General features: G+C 33.4%; 1 pseudogene; it reads left to right on the top strand.

Annotated features, from left to right (window-relative positions):
• On the top strand, nucleotides 10,097-11,744 carry LOC107641074 (annotated as a pseudogene).

The following is a 12,180-nucleotide window of genomic DNA, read 5'->3' as shown; positions in this document are numbered from 1 at the left end:
GAGAGAATTTAGAAAGGAAGTTTATTAATTTTGGAAAAAAATATTTTCTCTCAATTTTAATAAAAGAGTGTCATGTGACACATTTGATTATTAAATTAGATAGTAATATATCATACATAATATAGGTATAATTCAATTTTAATTTTAATATTTTAATTTTAATTTTAATGCAATTAAAGAATGTCATGTATGTTGCACATTTTGATTGTCAAATTAGTAATTAGTCATTGATATTAATAATGATATATAAAATAGATAGAGCGGTTGAAAACTCTCCCTCCTCTACTAAAGAAGACATTTCTGTGTTACGGTTAAAAAATTTCGATGTTATTTTTTTTTTTTACACAATTCAAAATTCTCCTTCTTTCTTCTACTCCTCATAAACTTCTTCTTCTCTCACATTCTCATAATTTTTATTTCATCCACTTAACAAGAACTTGTGTCACAGTTAAAAATTTCAGTGTCAAAAAAAAAAAATTTTATGCTATTATTATAAAATTTTGGTGCTATTTTTTTGATAAATTTTGCATAATTTAAAATTCTCCCTCCTCTATCTCGTCTTCTGCTTCTTCTTTTTTGTCTTTTTCTTCTTCATCTTCTCCTTCATATTTTGTTTCTATATATTTTGTCTTGTTTTACTTTTTTAAAAGAAATAAAATAATAAAAAAAGAGAAGAAAAATTAAACAAAATAGAAGAAATGTCTGCAGTAATACATGAAAAAAAAGAGAAGAAAAAAAAAGCAGCAACAACAACACCAATGAAAAAAGGACGGGAAGGAAGAATACAATGCGCGAGAAAAAAGAAAAAACACGAAAAAGAAGTATGTGTTTTCATGTGTACATTGTGTGAGCGAGTCTGGTTGGATTTCGAACAACTTAATTAGATTTGGTTGTCAAAAAGACTTAAATGTGTAATAAGATTCATATCATAAAATAAATTTGAGACTCAACGCAAAATTTATTTCAATCATAGTTGTAAGAACTGAACTGATAATCGAATCGGTCAGACTACTGTTTCACTAGTTTATTGGTTCAACCGATAAGTTACTGATTTAACCAATAGAACTAGTCCTACGTAAATTAAAATATAAAATAGTCAAAAGTCTAAAATTAAAATTTAAAATAGATATCTTCACTATATTTGATATTTTTATTTATATATATTTAATAACATTTATATTAATAATTATGAATAATAAAAATATAATTAATTTAAATATAAGTGAATATAAAATTAAAACAATATTAACAAAATTATTGTATATTTTATTATATAATTAATAATTAGCATATAAAATAATAAGGAATAATAAAACTTAGTGGTAAGAAGAGCATGCAATAGTAAGGAGGACCTAAGTTCAAATCACATCTTCAACAATTTTAGAATTTTTTTAGAGCGGTTTGATTGGACCGATTTTTACCAGTTGAGAGTTCGGTTCACCGATTTTCCAGTCGAAGCGGCCACTGGCCGATTCTTATAACACTGATTTCAATTCAATTTAAACTTTATTATTTCATTCATTATATCATTTAATTGATCTTTTTTTAAGGGTCTGTTTGAAAAGTTTCAAAAGTTATTTGTTTTTTAAACTTTTGACTTATGAAAAGTCACATTAATGGTGTTTGGTACAATTTTTTAAATATGATTTTAACTTCTCAAAAAGTTGTTTAAGAGCTTTTAAAGAAGTTAAAAAATTTGTCTTCTCTCTTTCTCAAAAGTTATTTTATCATTCTTATTTATTATACAACTTTAAAACAAGTGCTTCTATCTTTTCAAATACAAAATAACTTATTTATAAGCTGCTTTTAATATAAGTCCTTATGTTTTAAGTTCTTTTTTCAAAAGAACTTAATTAACTTGTTTACCCAAACTGACCCTAAAAATGATATGATCTCTCTTTAATGATACTGGTCTTATTTCAAATATTGTATCTAATACAAATTTTAAATTTTAAATTCCAACATACTTACCATCAACCATAGTTGTAAGAATCGAATTGGACTGTCGGTTCGACAAAAAACTGATAAATCCGTTATTTGGCCGGTTTGATTGAGCAATCTGACCGAATAAAGAATAGAACTGGAGAGAACCGGGTTGAACCGTCCAATTTTGATGAAAACCAAAAAACTGGCAATTTTGTGTAACCCGATCGATTCGAAACTCTTTTTTTCTTTGCCAAAACGACGTCGTTTTGGGTCTTTTTAAAAAAAATACTCGAATATACCCCAATACGTCATTCCCCCTAATCTTAAACGACATCCATTTCCCAGAACCCCTCAAAGCTCCAGCCCTGAAGTCTTTTCCTCACCTCATCACACTATAGTCTCTCTCAACCTCACCTCACCTCACCGCCGACTGTCTCGTCTTCTTCGTTTCGCCGGACACAGTGCCTCTTCTTCATCCCCTGCACTGTTGCGTTTTGGCTCGTAAGTCATCTTCTTCTCGCGGCTCCTTGCTCTGCGTCGTCGTCGCCGTCGTCGCGTCTTCTCTCTGATAGGTTGGTGGTCTCCTCATTCCTCACTTCTCTGCGTTCTTCATTATCTCTATTTTTTTTAGTTATTCTGTTTATATTATATTGTTTATTATAACTGGTTGAATTTGTTGATTCTTGATTATGAATTTGTTAATTCTTGATTATGAATTTCTTGAATTTGTCGAATTTTTTTATTATGAACCTATTTAGGTTAATAGCAAATCGATGCCTTTTTTCTGATTATTAGTGTTTATAGCTGTTTTTATTGATGTCGCTATGAATTTAGGGTTGCTAAATAGGGAATAGGGAATAGGAAATAGATGATGTGAATTTGTAATAGCTGAATAGGGAATAGGAAATAGATGATGTGAATTTGTAATAGTTGTTGTTTTATACCTTTGCTATTTCATATTGTTTTAGAATGGCTTCAACGAATTCACCATAAAAAACACCATCCTCACAAAAACAAGGATCAACTCATGATGCATCAATTGGAACAAAAAAAAAAAAATAATAATAGAGCAAAAACCGATCCTACATAGTACATGAGACCATTATAAACAAGTTGTGGAATTTAGAAAACCATTTTGTTATATATTGTGAGAAGTTTATTAGGAGTGGAGAAATTCATCGGTTTAAGCTTCATTTGGTTAGAAAATGAGAAGATATTGAGTTATGTCGAAAGGAATTCGTCGGTTTAAGGTTATTAGTAGTACTAAGTACTAACTAATTTCATGTCTATCTTTGTATTAGTTATTTTTAAAATTTGAGACTTGATTATTTTTAAAATATTAGTGAAAATATGTATTTTGATTTTTCTTAATTTTTTTCAATTTTATATTTTTTATTTACGTAAAACCGATTTTACCGATTCAACCTGTAATTTAGCGATTAAACCAATAAATTAATAAACCAATAACCTAGCCAATTTGATCATCAATTCGGTTCTTACAACTATGCGATCAACTCCAATCTCCTAACCAACCATCAGTTAATTTTTTTTTTCAATCCATCCGTTAAAGTAACACTCAAGCTTATCAAAAGTCACTCAAAACCAAGGTTTTGAAAATCGGTTTGGATCGGCCAGTCGAATCGGTTGAACCGTGAACCGTAAAGATGGTGAATAATTGAATGGTTTGTGATTAATTATTTATTTATTTTTTTGTTATTTGACTTTTGTGTTTGTATTTGGATGAGATTATAATATTGCGGTTGATGTAATACTTTTAATTAGGATAATATTTTAAAGACTTGGATGGTATTTTTCCATGGAATGTATTTATATTTTATTTATTATTTTATTATAAAACGGTTTTTCGGTTTAATTACAGTCAAACCGATTAAACTTATAAACTAATAAACCAATAATTAAAACTGTTTGATAACCGGTTCAATTTTCATAACCTTGCTCAAAACATAACAAAACAACTCTACAATTGCCACTTGAAAAACCCTCATCCTTTTTGTTTATGTAAACAACCCCTACCCTCCGCTCTTGGCTTTGATTTCCATAATCTACCATTCATTCCCACACACACATATGCACAAAATTTATTTCTAATGGGACAGGAATACTCAAAGGCCATAGCAAAATATATAGCTAGTTTTATTATTCACACATTCTGCAAAAGCTATGGTTGCCAATTGCCATGGCCTGTGAGTGTAGCTTTGAGTATAACCAATTTGTGTGGGTAGACTGTAGATCTACTATGCAACGGTGATTTTAACACATTTTTAATTAGGCAGCGTTAGTCAACTTGTTTTTTGTTTATTCTAAAATCATTTTTTAATGCAAGTTTAGGGTTTAGAGGTATTTAGGAATTAAAATTTATACTTAACATTTTAAAATTTGGAATTAAAAAAAATTGCTGCTACCTGATTAAACTGAGTATTTTTGTATAATCGTCATTAATTTCATAGTTTGCATTTTGAGTTATACTTCGAGATAGAAGCGTTACCTACCCTGCAAAGCGGGCTTCTGAAACTGAACCAACAATATCACCTTTGGAGCAATCATAAATGGATGCATCTGCCTCAGAAACGCAATGGATGCACAATTCATTTATGACTGCTCCAAACGTGTAATTGTTGGATCGATACGACATGTTCTCCAGATCCACCTTTGCGTTTTTATCTATCAATCTGCGGATGTGGCTATGCTAGAATCTTTGACTTTTCGGCATCCATACGCGTTTTCGATTAGCGATGCAGTGAGAGAGAGAGAGAGAGAGAGAGAGAGAGAGAGAGCACATGACGACAACGAAGGAATTCTTCAGATCTGGACATTTTATAGGGAGGGAGAAGGTAGTTCCATGAGCTCATTCTAGGAAAAAGCAACAACGAAGTAGGGGTTCATGACCCAAGCCCAATTGTCTCATGAGCCCAGATGAGGAGTCAGATCCAAATATGTACACCCAACATTAAGAAAATGTCCAAGACCAAAAACGAAACTATCTCCATGACCCCAAAAACACTATGTCTCCCGTTCTCCATTCTCATCACGGATCTCCTTTTAGTTTTTTTTGGTGACTTAAAAAAAAATAAACAAAAACTAAGAAAGAAAAAAAAACAAGAAACTGCTTAAGAAAGACAGTCCCGCTGAATACTTCTCTCAAACTCCTTCCAAGGCAATGGAAGCTCCACTTGGGGAGAAATAGTCCTTATTGCAGTCTTTGCCATGATGTCTGCTACTGTATTTGTATCTCTCAAGATCAACCGAAGATCAGCACGCCATTTCCAAGACATGATATCTCGGATTTTTAACACCAAAGGATCAATAAACCCAGAGCAATCTTGTAAATTATTGACAATAGTAAAAGCCTCCACACAGTCTGTCTCACATATAATGTCTCTTTGTCCCGAGTCCCATCTAAAATGAAATGCAGCAGTAGGAAGAGCCTCCCGAAGATATAGCCAGGCCAAAAATTTGTGCTTTTCCGGAACATGTTGACGCCAAAGCCAAAGCCAATTACCCTTATCCTCCCAACTAAACATCTTCTTACTGAGCCATAAATAACCACTATGAGCATCATAAACCTTTGAGGCCGCACCAGTCCAACCCCAACCGACCTCTGAACCAGCTTGAACATCTGGGTTGTAAGAGTTAATGTTGCTCTGCAGAGACTGATTCAGAGGAGAATAGATATTCTCAAGGTTCCACTGTCCAGATGACCAAAGGTCCAAGATCCTGAGATCCGAATCAGAAATGTGAACATAATCCATCTCCTGACACAGTTGCCCCTCTCTTCTCCATTTAGAAAACCAAAAGTTCTGTTCCAAATCCCCAATGCACCAACTAAAACCTTCATTTAGGATATCCCAAGCTCGACATATACTCTTCCAAACATAAGATCCCCTTCCTCGAGACTGACTAAAACAATCATCCTTAGAAGAATGGTATTTTTCCGTCAACAGTTGAACCCATAGCTTGTTGGGATGGTGAAAAAGTTGCCAAATTAGTTTTTCAAGAAGAGCAATATTGGCACAAAAAGGATCTCTAATTCCTAGACCTCCAAACTTTTTAGGAGTGACCAACACTTTCCAGTTAACTAGATTCAGGCCTCTACCATCAGCTTGACCCTTCCATAGAAAGTTTCGCATCATGGATTCTATCTTATTAGTTACCCCTTTAGGGAAGAGAGATACTTGCATGCGATAAGTAGGAATCGCAATCACTACCGAGTTGAGCAAACAGAGTCTGCCTGCCTTATTAAGCAATCTTCCTTTCCAGCTAGCTAGCCTTCCCCGAATCTTGTCCAAAACATCGTTGAAAGTTGCGCGTGTCACCCGAGAGTGATTAAGGTTCACCCCTAAATACTTGCCCAAGTTCTGAACGAATCTGATGGAGGAGACTCCAGTGAAAATCTCTTTTCTTGTCGCTGAAACATTCCTGGAGCATAGCGCTTTAGATTTTTCCACATTAACCTTCATCCCAGAGGCTCTATGAAGAAAATTAATCTGTCTCTCCAATTTGCATTTTCTAACGAAAATATTGCCGAACACTTTAGAATTAAACTCCAAAGAGTTCTTTTGCACTTCTGAAAGCTTGCCATGCATCTCTCTGTAGCCAGCCTGCCATGACTGGTTCACAATATTTCTGTACCCCGGATGAGTTGCCCAAGCTGCAATAAACCGAAAAGGTCTATTCTTTTTCGGTTGGGGACGACCTGTACAGCGTACTAGGATAGGACAATGATCAGATTGAAGCCTATTTAAAATTTCTGCGTAAGCCTCTGGAAATAGAGATAGCCAGCCACTATTGATACAAACCCGGTCAAGTTTTTTCGCCACCTCAACACCATTTTTAACCCTTCTGTACCAAGAAAATTGTCTTCCAATAGTCTTCAAGTCAAACAGATTACTATCCCCTAGAGAGGCAACCCTTAGATTCATGAGAGAATAGTACTTCATTAAAATCACCAAGAACAATCCATGGCCCGCAGAAAGACGAAGACTGAGTAACAAGATAATCCCATAGCAAAACTCTGGTATTAAATTGAGGACTACCATAGATACCACTGCACCTCCAAATCACATTATTTACCTGAACCTCAACTGTAACACACTGATCGAAAGCATCAACCCATTTGCAGTGAACACCCTGTATTGCAGAAAGGAACCAAATACCCCCCTTGTGTCCTGACGCCTCCACTATACCAATAGGGTGATAACCAAGTCTTTCCCAGAACATTTTCAAGTGTTGAAAAGGACAGTGAGTTTCAACCACAATAAAAATTACAGGTTTAAATTTCCTAACCAGCTCTTTACAATTCACCCGGGCTAACTTATTAGAAGCACCCCTAATATTCCAAGCTATTATATTTAAACTATCCATAATATAAAATATAAAAATATAAAACAAGGAAATCAAAGTGCTTCACCAACCTCAAACCGAGGCTTGCCCAGCGGAAGTGACTCCCGTGACCTTCAGGTTTGCCAGATCTCCCTGGAATATCTCCTTAATCCCGCCTACCGACGCAGTAACAGCCGGCAATGCGCCTTCCTTCTCCAATGGAATCGCCACGGTAACACCCTCCTTCACGGTTGTAGGAAGACATGACGATGCTTCCACCACCGTGCCTCCATTCTTCTCAACTGGCGAGCTCTGTAGGGACTCCGGCCTTGGTCGTTTCCGGAGGGATCTCCTTTTAGTTGTCTACGTAGAAAAGGAAGATATTCACGATTATCTAGGAATATTATTAAAAAAAAACACAAAATTTAATACAATTCAACAAAGTTTAACATAAAATAACACAATTCAAACACAAATTTTTTTGGTTGTTCTGGGTATTCTCTAACCCACAAAAAATTAATCCATCACGGATTTGAACTCCTTCAAGAGTTTGTCGCCAGTCAGAATTTAAATCCCAAACACTTGTTTAAGCAGACGAGTAAGCTTATCACTTGACTAACACAAATTGATTCGAACACAATTTAATATAATCCAAAGTAAACATTGAATATTTAACCCACACATTAAGAAAAAAAAAAGAACAAATAGGTCCTGACATTTTGTCCTGCGGACATTTTCGTCTCTAACCATTGAAAAATACTTTTAAGTCCTTGACCTTCAAAAAATTTAGACGGATCAGTCCTTCCGTCCAAATGCTTCCGTCAGACCAAACGGAAAAAGCTGATGTGGCTCCCGTAATGCTTGTCACGCGTACGCACGGACTTATATAAATTTTTTTTTATTTGTCATATTTATAAATTTTCTCTTTACTCCATTTACATTGTTATTTTTTAGATTGTCTCTGTACAATAATAGAGGTACTTTCATCTTTTTCTCTCTTTTTAATTATAAGTTATTCATTTTCAATTTTTTTATTTAAAAAAAAATTTTAACTATTAGTTGAATTTATTGACCGTGAGATTAAACTTATATTTATTTCAAAAAAGAAACTTTTGTAAAAAAAAATATATATTATTTTTTGTAAAATATATTTACGTAACTAAATAAATGAGAATGAAAAGAAAATTAAAGCCGTCATTGAAGTTAAACTGACCATTTAGTTATTTATTTATTGAGTAGAGATGTAGAGAAGTGAGGAGGTTGAATTCAAACAGGATAGTTGGTGAAATGGTTGGAAAAAAAATAGAGAGAAAATGAGAACTATATGGATATAAATATATAACAAAACATAATGATTGATTTAGAATTTTTGATGGAATAGGAACAGAGAAGAAGGAGCAAATGTGCGTGGTGGGTCATGGGTATTTTGGCCAAATAAAATTTCATAAAATACAATATTTTCTATACATTATTTAGCTATTGACAAGTAATAAATTATTAGTTTATATTATCTTCGTAATATTTTACTTTATAAAAAAATTACAGAACTCCGAGTGATAGTTCCAATGGTGTACATTTTGAATCGGTGTTGTCAGACATTACAAATAGTAGCATCAATACAGGTTGATTTTTGGATGAATTTTTTTGAAACTTGCTTATGTGAATATGCCTTCACTTTATGTATTTTGATTTTCCTACCATTTATTCAATTATAAATTTTAACAGAAAATTTGTTCAAAACTAATGTCTCAAATTATCTTATTAGGTAATAACCCAACACCATATTGACCAAGGTCTCTAACTACTAATCCACACTCTGTAGGTGAAAAAGAATAATGTGCCAATATTAATAGTATTAGTAATTCAGGTATCACACGTGGAGCATATGATAGCCCATGTCATCAGACAAGTCAATAACAGCTTCAACAAACATCAAACAATATCGACCAGTTACAAAACCAGCGTATGTTAATATGCTTTTATTACTTAAAGACCAAACATTTAATTTTTCACTTGGTCTATTAAAAACAATTTTTGGTATATATTATATAATTATTATAGATTCATTGGAGCACACAAATCGAATTAGATTGGCCTTCAATGATGAGATTAACCTTTCATTTGCATGGAGAGCAAAATATCATCTTTAAAGACGATGATGATCTTGAGAAAATCGTGGAAGAAGAGGAAGAAAAATGTACGATGTTCTTAGCATGGATGGAGGCCAATAAAAAATTTGAATCAGGTCAAATTTTGACATATGCTGAGTTTCCAAATCAATTTGTTTATGATAGAGAAGCAAGGGAATGACATCCACGCAAAAGAGGGTATTCTATCGGGAGGTTAAACTATGTTCCATCGGGTACAGATGATATTTATTATATGAGAATTTTGTTAGCTGTTCAGAGAGGTTGCACAACATATGAGTCTATTAGGACAATTAATGGAATTATATATTCTAACTTCCAAGATGCTTACTATTCCATGGGACTACTGTGTGATGATAGAAAATTCATTATAGCTATTAATGAGGTATCTAAACTTGCATCTGGTCATCAATTGAGAAAATTATTTGCGATGCTACTGATATCTAATAGCATTAGCAACCTAGAGCGTGTTTGGAATGCAACTTGGACATTATTATCTGATGGAATACTATACGAGAGGAGAAAAGCTTTGAAAAATCAAGATATTTTACTATATCTTTTTTTTATATCAAGATTGTATTCTCTTATTATTTTTATTTTTATTAATAATATTAATAGTTTTATTTTGGAATTACTTATTAAATATTTCATAAAACCATCATGTGCTTTTGCTAGGACTAAACATGATTGATGACGAATTGAAAAACTTCTGTCTTATTGATATTGAGAAGATACTCAACAGCAATGCGAGATCTTTAAGAGACTATCAATCAATGCCATATCCTGAGATGTCTGATGTTTGCCTTTTTCAGAATAAGCTAATAGAGGAGGAGTTAGCATATGACACAAATGAGTTGACTCATACAAACTTATATACGGAACAAAAGATAACTCATGAGCAAAGGTTAGTATTCGATGAGATACTCAATACTGTTATTACAGACTTTGGTGGTTTTTACTTCCTTTATGGCAAGGTGGGTGTGGTAAGACATTTATTTGGAATGGACTTTCTTCTACTATTCGGTCTAGAGAAAAGATTGTTTTAAATATCGCATTCAATGGAATTGCGTCTTTACTCCTACCTGGTGGCAGAACGGCTCATTCTAGATTTTCAATACCCATTATAATTACTGATGAATCTACTTGCAATATTAAGCATGGCAATTTGAAAGCTGAGCTGCTCATCCAAAGTAGCTTAATAATTTGGGATGAAGCTCCAATGCTCAATAAAATCTGCTTTGAAGCACTTGGTCGGATGCTCAGGGATCTTATGTCAGTTACTGATCAACATAAGACACATCAACCATTTGGTGGTAAGGTTGTTGTTCTAGGAGGTGATTTCAGACAGATACTTCCGGTGATTCCGAAAGGGAGTAGACACGATATATTGACATCAGCTATTAACTCATCCCATCTGTGGTCGTTTTGTAAGGTTCTGAAACTGCATATGAACATGAGGCTTTTAATGTCTTCTTCAGATCATGATGAAGGTGAAATGAAGAGATTTGCTAATTGGATACTTGATGTTGGAAATGAAAATATTGATTCTGTTGTTGGTGATGAATCAGAAATTGAAATTCCAGATGATCTATTGATTACAACTACTAATGACCCTCTCTTTCATTTGGTAGACTTTGCATATCCAAATTTGTTGCAAAACATGTCAGATTACAGGTATTTTCAGAGTAGGGCAATTCCTGTACCCACGCTTGAGAGTGTCGAGAAGGTAAACGATTTTGTCTTGACAATCATTCCAGGGATGGAAAAGGAGTATTTGAGTTCTGACACAACATGTCAAGCTGATGAGAATGAAGATGTACAACAAGAGTAGTTCACACCAGAGTTTCTAAATGACATCAAATATTCGGGACTACCCAACCACAAGTTGACTTTGAAGTTAGGAGTTGCTGTAATGCTACTGTGAAACATAGACCAGATTTCAGGTTTATGCAACGGAACAAGATTAATAGTTAACGAACTTGGCAGCAACGTAATTGGAGTGACGGTAGTGACCGATAGAAATATTGGAGATAAAGTGTACATTCCAAGAATGAACTTGATCCCTTCAAATTCAGGGTTGCCATTTAAGTTTCAATGGAGACAATTTCCATTAACAGTATGCTTTGCAATGACCATTAACAATAGTCAGGTTCAATCATTATCACATGTAGGACTTTACTTGTCTCAGTGTTCACCCATGGACAATTTTATGTTACTTTGTCAAGAGTTAAGAGTCGCAGTGGCCTCAGGGTTTTAATTCTAGACGAAGACGGTAATCTAAAGTCATCAACAACAAATGTCGTGTTCAAAGAAGTTTTTAATAATATTTAGGTAAGAATAATATTATTTTCATTTTAATAGCATGTTATGATTTACACTTTTGTATAAATATTTACTATAGGTATAACAAATTTATCTATAACTCTGTTTTCAGATTTGAGATGAAATGTGTAGCAAGGAGCACAACATCATATGACAATTGCTTTTCTAATGAAGTTAGTAAGATACTAGGTTGTCGATAAATTTTCATTAGCCTTTTGATATAAAATTTAGTGTAAAATTGACATGCTATTATTACAGTTATATATGTTCTCATTTTTTTCATGTCTCCCTCCTTATGGTTCAAGAATATTATAGACTTTAAACTCTTTTATTTGCTTTTTACTTTGAATAAAGATAAAACAGCATATTCAGTACGTTTATTATATAATGACGATGATCGTGTTATACTAAACTAAAAAAATTTATAATTATAAAATATTATTTT

The sequence above is a fragment of the Arachis ipaensis genome, chromosome B05, assembly GCF_000816755.2.
Source record: "Arachis ipaensis cultivar K30076 chromosome B05, Araip1.1, whole genome shotgun sequence".
Classification (NCBI taxonomy): Eukaryota; Viridiplantae; Streptophyta; class Magnoliopsida; order Fabales; family Fabaceae; genus Arachis; species Arachis ipaensis.
Note: the sequence above shows the minus strand (reverse complement) of the source record. Positions and strands in the feature narration are given on the sequence as shown.